The sequence below is a fragment of the Cydia strobilella genome, chromosome Z (genome assembly GCF_947568885.1).
Source record: "Cydia strobilella chromosome Z, ilCydStro3.1, whole genome shotgun sequence".
In the NCBI taxonomy this organism is placed as follows: Eukaryota; Metazoa; Arthropoda; class Insecta; order Lepidoptera; family Tortricidae; genus Cydia; species Cydia strobilella.
In genome coordinates, this window is record NC_086068.1 from 4799991 (window position 1) to 4809181 (window position 9191).

Genomic DNA, 9191 nt, shown 5'->3' on the forward strand with positions numbered 1-9191 from the left:
GACTCGCGCCCGTATAGTAAGCTGCAGAGATAACTTAACCCCCTTGCAAACCAGTTTCTATGCAGGGGGTCAGTTATCTCTGCATCTTACTGTACATCACACATATTTTATTTTTATTGTTATTTTTTCATTAAAACAAATTAACGCTTGACCGGTTTTTGTAATTTTGTTGTATTGATTTGGTTTTTAGGGTTCCCTACCGTATTACTAAGACTCCTCTGTCTGTCTATCTGTCTAAGCGCCATGAATTTTACGGCGCTTACGATTTTTTGTGATTGCGACAATTTCATTGTATGGTATGGCTTATTTTTATAGTAATAATAACGGGGCGCCCTTTGGTCGCATAATAACTTTTGTCATAGTTTTAATTGTCATAACACTTTATGCATAAAACTGTAAGTCATAAAAATCTTTAGTCAGAATTACTCCTGAGTAGTGAGGTTTTTGTCATAAATGAGTTATGTTATAATTTTTTTAATCATTAATTTAATTCGCATAAAATTTTAAGTCATATGCTTGATATCCATAATTGTTTTTCGTTCGAAGTATTGCAGTGCATACTATCAATATAGACATAAAAAATTAAGTCATATATTTAGTGGTCATAATATGTTTTTTTCATAAATGTTACAAAGCATGAATAATTAATATGTATGGTTGTGAGGAACTCATGAAGCAAATATTACTTTAGTCATAATTATAACCACACAACGACCGTATAAAAGAGGAGATCGAAGGAGAGGAGCCCCCTCCAGTAGGATTAACGGTTTTATAAAAGAAACCAATTATAGATATGGATTTATTTAAATAGTAGGTAGGTTAGGTTGGTTAGGTTTCTTTACTTGTCCGAAGGACAATCTACGCAGAAATAGGAGCCCAACGTGGGGTTTGGACTGAGATTAGGGAAAAGGTTTTTTTTTCGAGGAGTTTCTTGTGTTGCTTATCATTTTCTTTAAGACGTTATGGAGGTGGATGTATGTACGGTTATCAATAAATTAGTATGCCTTAAATCATTATGGTTCAAAATTATTATGCTATGAAACGTTATATGTAATTACATTTCTAAGTATCGATAAATATGATTTTAGTTTAGATATATTTTTTTTTTTTTTTTTTTTATTTTTTTTTCAAAAAAGTATAACACATTTTAAACTTATACAAGTTTCGCCAAACTTGCGTTTAACGGCGAAATGGTGCACTCATTTTCAATGTTAGTACCTTAATCTAAATTTAATGATTAACTTATATTACTAAGGTTAATACTTTTATATTACATTAACAAAGTGTAAGTTGTAGGTATATATGTTGTTGTTATTCTTTAAGAATTTATTTGTAGTTTTACATGTATGTAAAATGTATGACTTTGGTGCAATAAAGGATATTTATTTATATACAATATTTACCTATCTTATATATTTAGTCATGCGTTGTACCCAATAGCAACTTCTTAATTTTTGATTTAAAGATGTTTTTACTAGCACACTCGTCTTCTATTGATAAATTGTTCATTATTATTATTTGATTCATTATAATTAAAATGTATATGGCCAAAAAGTGTATGACTACTGCTGAGTATGGCATCAAATATTATGGCTAAAAATGTGTGACACAATACAATATGACTTTTCATTTGTATGCGCAATGATGATTATGACACAAGTGATGGTTATGCGTATCAACCCAATTCATTTGTATGCAACCCAATATGGACCCAATAATGACTCAAATTTCTACTCTGAAGCAGGACATGACGACCTGCTGTAAATTAGAATAACCTCTGTAACTCATGACTAACAATAAATATTTTTATTTAGTTGCAGATCCCGACGAGTTGTCGATTCGAATGTATCTCGACGCAAATCCCGAATTTTTGGCAGACTATATCGCAGAAGAAGTGCCTGCGCAGGACTTGGAAAATTGGCTCCACATAAAACGTCGGGTCGATGGCACCAGTCCACACAGTTTGGATTCATATGTGGTAACGTCCTATGCCGGAAGCAATAAGGTAAATTCACAAGTGCTGAGACTTATAATGCGTACGCGTGGAAAGGAGACAACGAGAGGATGCCTGTGAGGAGATTCATTCTAGCTGGACTCATGGCTCTCTACGAAGAAGAAACTTGTTGGGACCAGGCCGGGCCCGGTCACGTCTTGAGCAAGCATTTATAAGGTATGTAAAGTACCTGCCCCAAGGAGACACGGTTCTTAAAAATTTCATACTTTTTATAAGTGTGAATAGGTTAGTGTTCGCTAGTACCATAGATAAAACTGCAAGTTAATATTAAACACAATAAAAAAAAAAAAAAAAAAAAAATAAGTGGACTTCTTTGGCGCAGGTAACTATGTCCCTTAATTCTTAGGTGCTTGGGCTTTGATTGCTTTGAATGCCTCAGAAAGGACAGGGCTAACCACAGATTTAATATATACGCTAGATGACGCAAATACCACGATTTGTATTGAAACCAAGCGTGTCGACTTTTTCATACAAAATTTACGCATAATATAATTTTAAAATTACTTATCTGTGATAGAAAATATGTTCTTGACTTTGGGTGCATGCAACGAAGCATTTTTTAAGTTTTCACGGACGTCCGGCTGCAGCAACCGGCGGCGTGGACTATAAAGAGCGACGGTCAACCTCGACGCTTGGTCGGGGTTCGGACACGCGAAGTAGATGCATTTACGTCTTCTATGGTATATTTATTTCTGTGGGGCTAACTCATATGTGATCACGTCTGCCTGGGACTTGATTTGCTTCGTGTGAAGAAGAGACTTGACGGGACCAGCCCAAAACTGCCAACTCTTATATAGCCACTTGTTCTTCATTAATAAGGTACTTACCGATCCTGGAGTGGGAAGTTATGACTTGATCATGGGAATCCGTAGCTCGCGCGAGACTTAAGAGAAGCTAGGAAATTAGAAAGAAACAAAAGATATGACTTGCCACGCGAAACTCGTTTTTACCTTTTATCTCAATTACTCTGAAATTATATTTCTGTTTAAAATTTCGCTTGTCAGTTCCCTCGGAAATATCACCAGAGTTAGACCAAGAATAGTCTGCAGAGATTTTGACAGCACCCGCAGTGCCACTGCCAGTGTTATTTACACGTCATAATTTCATAGAATTTTGACTTTTAAAATAACACCTGCACTCCGTGTGCTGTCAAAATCTCTGCAGAGTTTTCTTGGTTTAACTCTAGCTATTTTATACTAAAATTATAGTGTTATGCCATGCAGGGTAACGACATGTAAAACAATAATCTTTAATAGAACAAACCGATTTCACAAAACAGTTACAATACTAGTGCATCTCATTTGTGCAATTACAATTAGCCTCAAAACTTATAAAAACTATTGTTGTAGAGGAACTCCATTCTGGTCTTCATGAGTAGTTCCATTTCTTCCATTTCACAATAGCACTATTTAAATACAAATACTTGGTTTTTAGATAACAATAAAAAAACGCTATGCTTATAAGAGTTGAGTTCCCTCAATCCCTGAAGTCGGTTAGAATAAAAATAAATTTACACATATTTTCGTGATTTTTTTCTATCAAGCCAAAAACCAGTTACCGATTGAATTTTTTCACGGCATTCGCCCTTGATTAAAAAGTGTAAAAAACAATATAAAAACTAAAATTTTCCATTAGCCCCCTCTTAAACTTCCGGTTCATACGGGAAACCAGACGGGGTCAGCCTGGAAAGTCCAGTTAACTGGTGACCTTATGTGCGAGCAATAAGGTGGGAATTCACAGGTGAATGTGATTAAGATTGGCTCTCATAAAGACTAGACGGGACACCACGGAAACGGTGGCAGCAGGTGTTACCTCGTGTACTAGTAGTAATTCACAGATGGAAACTGGATAGCGTGCATGAGTTACAAGGGGGCGTATAAGGCGGCTTAATGGGGCTACATGGTAACCTCGTGTTCAAGTAACAATAAGCTGGGAATTCACCCCCGTTATTGCCAGCAGCTACATTGTCGACGTCCTTTTGAAACTGCTCATAACAGATAGAAATAGAAATAGTTTATTCGTGGCACATTATAACACAAGATGAACCAAAAGCAAACTTACACAACATTACAACGCATATTTAACATTACATTACATGACAGTTGACACGACCGATATTAGCCACGAAATGGTCCCGACTCAGCATGGTGTTAGCCTGGATGGGCCAACGCTGGTCTTCCGTCGGTGCCACGAGTGAAGCACGGAAATTACACAACATAAAAAAAGCATAAATGAATAATAAACAATGGCAATAAAGCAAACAAATTAGATGATGTTTCATTTTAATGTATTGGTTAAGCTACTCGTAATAAATTGTTACTAATGAAATCTTTGTTTTCTGTATGCACTTACTCGTAGGTCAGTTAGATCTAGTGCTTCCAAGGGAGCAATTGCGATTATTTCCTTGCTAAGAAATTCAGGCGCAGTGGAAGGGCGTATTACCCGCCATTATTGTTATTTCAAATAGGCGCAATTGCCCCTTTAGATCATTTATCCCAGCTGACCTTGTTTTTGTCGTCTCCTCGCAGTTTACAACGTGTACTGGCTATACCACCAAGGAACTCCGATCAAGCTCGTCTTCAGTTGAGGAAGAATGCGTACCGTCCGTGATAGTAATGCCTTTCGGTCCAGAAGGAAAACGACAGAGTTTCGTCGTACTTAACGGGAAACAGTTTCTAGCCAAATGGTACCCATTTAAGTCAGGATCTGCTGAAATAAGCATGCTAGACTGCGAAAGACAAAATCCTGTAACCATCGATTCTAACACTAAGCGTAAACCAGTCCAAGGTCTCTCAAATGGACTGATGATACCGGGCTATCCTGACCATCGGATGGATTCGAGCAGCCATTCTGACAGCTTCAACTCCGCCCTTTCTAACGACTCACCGGAAGTACATTCGACTAACGGCCTTCATCAGATCAGAACCAAACACTCCAATGGCCTTTATCCTGATGGCTCTCGCCATGCTGTGTCTACGAACGGCCATCAATCCAATGGTCATAACTTGTCAAATAGAAACTATAAACGCCATAGCTCAGTGAATGGACATGGGCATTCCAATAACCCCCAACGGGTTGAGCCGGCGAATGGATCGCCGAGGAAACCCCGCCGAGTGCTGCCGGTGAGTGAGCATCAATAACGATACGCCTACTGACTGTGTAGCAAAATAAACAGATGATGTGGCATATAGACTAACTGCTGTAAGTACGTAAAAATTGTAAACAATCGGGGACATAAGAAATTAAAAACTAAGTACTTATACATTTTTAAGATATTCTGCGTTAAAGATATTATTACATTACTTGAGATTGTGTTACACGACGTTTTGCTACTTAGTTAAACTGGTTAGTAACTGCATGATGTTTTAAGGCATTTTGTCTCATGACTCTCGTCCGACTTTGACTTCGATAAGCGTATGTTTGTTCAATCATCAAAAAAAAAAGAAATATATATACATATATTATAATATATTTTGTATCAATTCAGATTCCAATACGATTTTCCTGTGTCCATTTTGTTACCTATATACATTTTTGTATGAAAGTAACAAATACTTGATAAGATGATAAGTATTGAACTAGAAAGTATTTTGGTTCTGAGTAAAATAAATAATAGTAGGATTGAGTTTGGTACGCTTCATAAAACCGCAAAAAGCAGCGCAAGCGCAGGCATCTGGATTTTATTACGAAGTATTGATCTCAATATAAAATATATAATATAAAAGTATTATATCTACGAAAATGGTTCACTTAACGTTTTGGAAACTGTACACGAAGTGTAAATGAAAGTGTAAATGTTTCACTTTGGCTTGTAGAGGTTTATGGCTGATAATATTAATATTATCTTAGGCCTATATATTTATAGTATGAATTTACTCAAATGATTTTTACGTCTTACACCACACCCTAATCCGTTAAACAATAGCCTTTGTTTCTTTTGTTTAGCGGTGCACTAATGCTACCGCTACTGACTGAACAGGAACAAACTCGTTTGAAAATAAATTTTACCGTCCTATTTATATGGTTCAAATTTATGTAACAGCTCATTCTGAGGCCACACACAGGCAACCGATCGTCCTTCATTACCCAAACTCGCTATCTCAGATTAAGCTGTTACATAAATTTGAACTTTAATATATCACGATAGTTGCTTTTTAAAGACATGGTTGCTTTGGCACGCGACTAAGGCGCCTCCATAAAAGAAACAAAGGCTTTTGTTTAACGAATTAGGGTCTGAGAAATCATACTATAACTGATTCTTTCTTTAGAAAGGACACGTAGTTCGAGGAATTTGGTACATGACCCGCCTGTTCCTAACTCTATCGCACGCGCATATTGCTGTCACGCCCTTGATACCGGCGGTCAATGACACTGCGGGGGCGGCATAGCACTATAATTATACGCGTGCGATAGAGATAGGAACAGTAGGGTCACTGTACGAAATTTCTCGTTCTACTTGTCCTTCCTTTAATAGTAATATAAGACAGAGTTAGACAGCGTGTATGTTTCATATAACCACAAAAAACGAAACGTAGGTTAGTGCTATGAAACAATTTCAAAAGAAATTATGAATAGCTGAAATACGGGTTCGTTATTTTTGAAAAATTTTCGTCGAGCAATGAATGTCGTTAGGGAGTATACTGACTATACTTTAGAATATGTGGTCGTATGAGAATAATTATTTATAATACGTAACGCTATTAATAATAATATTACGTAAATTTTGGGCATTGTATTCTAACAAGTGCAGATGAAATCCTAAGGAGAGGTGAAAAATTCAAGTCACGGTATGCTGGTTGATATAATACCCTTTATATTTTTCTGTTTTGATTGTACAATCCTTGCATGTACCTTAAGCATGAAATTAATTATACTTACTGCTAGTTTATGGTACCTTGCCTAGTCTCAATAGGGGATATTACTGCAATGTTCTGCCACACACTTTAACAGGTTTTTGACAAGTTTTCAGAGATAATAAAATATGACATTGATGCATCAAGGCGGTTTGTTTACAGAGGACCTACCGGGAAACGCGAATCCGAAATTTCGCATTCTGCCCCTTTATCGCTCGAATATTCAAGTGACGGAGATGTTAGATAACGAAATTTCGATTTTCTTGTTTCGCAATAGACCCTCAATTTGAGGTAGTGGCGCCACCTACGCAGTTTCGAGTAAAATTCCCTATTAGCTAATAATCGTTTATCTTAATCTGTAATTTTGACTTGTGTATTTGTAAGAAAGGGATAAATAATAAATTACCTAATTGAGGAATTACCACGCTGACAACACCGATTGTCGTATGTGTGGCGAAGAGGAAGAGACAGTAGAACAGCTGATGTGTGAATGTCACGCCCTCGCCAGACAAAGAATGAAGGACTTTGGAGCAGGCTATCTGGAACCAAAGGAATTCAAAACGCTACCCATGACCTCCGTCATATGGAGATGGTGGGAAAAGATCTTGAGTAGCGGACGGATCTTTTCTAGGGGGTAACTGCACAAAAGATCCCTATGGGTCGAAGTATCCGCAAGGGCCCCTGAAAACCCTTATAAGCCCTAATTGAGGATTGTAGTGCATTTATAGAATCTGACGGGTTATTAAGACCCCACGGTGTGGACTTGGACTAGTGAACTTTGCATGTACCTATTTTATTTTATTTTGTATAAAATAAAGTGAATGATTGTGAAAATGTTCAAATGTCTTTGATTAGTTATGATTTATTCATAGAGTTTATTTATTTAATCTTTAAAAAAGTGCAACATACAATCGTACAAAAGGCGGACTTAATGCTATGAGGCATAGGAGGCATATATAGTTGTGCTTGTATATCTTTCAGGTATTTGTAAGTGTTTTTATCTACTTCCTTCAAATTCGACTTTCCCTTCTTTAATAAAATGCTACATACTGTAATACTATATTGGCAGGCGTGACTCACTCCGCGATTTCGTCGCGCCGCTACAAGTACATGCGGCCGCCCCCAGTTCTGAGGTCTAGCCATAGTAAATTGCCGCGCAACGCTACGGAACGGACGCCTGTTCGCGCATGCGCCACCTAGCGGTCATATCTGTCGTAATAGACGCGTTTTGTTTGAGAGTGAATCTTCTGTATCTAGTACTATTATTTATTCTGTGATATTGGCTGATTATTTAGTATGCTTTAGTTAGACTATATTGGCGTTATTCATAAACGCGTTACTGGCCTGAATTAACTATGAATCATTTGTCTTTATCTGTCATTTCGACTTATGTATTTGAACGAAAGGAATAAAACATAATTTAACAAAATCAGGCCCGTAATGTCTTATGAATGGGGGGGTTATTCTCTCGTGTACTTCCAATGATAGTCCCTTTGACACTTCCTTCAAATCTGTTTTGTTTGCGCTTGATTAAAAAAAAATTAGAAGTATGTTTTTACCGTATTTTTATTTATTTATTAATAATGTAACAATGATTATTTTTATTTTAAATAAAGTGACATTTCTAATAATATTGCATGCGCTAGGTAACCAAAATCATTGTACGTCGCAAGACATATTACAGAGAACAAATTGTTTATAACACCTGTATTCATTACCTGTAATGCACAATTGATGAATAAATGATTCTAAATGATTCTAAATGATTCTAAATCAATGAATGTGCTGAACTTCCAGAACATATATACCAACTATGATATATACCAACATTTTCTGTGACAGCTACTCCATATTTAAATTAACTGTCGTAGGGACGGGACCATCATTCGAAGCGAGAGGTACAGACACAACCGAAACATATTTATTTATTTTTATGACTGGCTGGTTGTTAAATAAGCAAAATATTAGGTCTGTGGTCTATAATTGCCACGACCCAATGAATTCTAAAATAAAATAAATCATTTTTTTAAATCTAAATATTATACAATAATGTTTTGTTTATAAAAAGCCTTCTAATTCCTTTACTGAAATACAAATAAATTAAAAAAAAAGTATGGAAAGGTCGTGGTAATTATACGCGACCGCACACGTATTTTCTCAGAACGTAACGGACGTAAAGAATATAAAATATAAATAAATGACAATACCTACTTGTTATACAGGGTGGAAAAGGGACACCGAAGAAACGACGGGCCTGTGCCCCGTCTATACGTTGCTTAACGCCAAGGCAGCTGTATTTGAAAAAACCGGCAAGTGGTATTTTG

The 9191-nt window shown here is 36.5% G+C and overlaps 1 long non-coding RNA gene across 1 annotated transcript in view; it reads right to left on the reverse strand.

Moving 5' to 3' along the window:
• The window catches only part of LOC134754503 (uncharacterized), a 300790-nt gene that overhangs the window by 42292 nt on the left and 249307 nt on the right, over nt 1-9191 (reverse strand). The window lies entirely within an intron of this gene.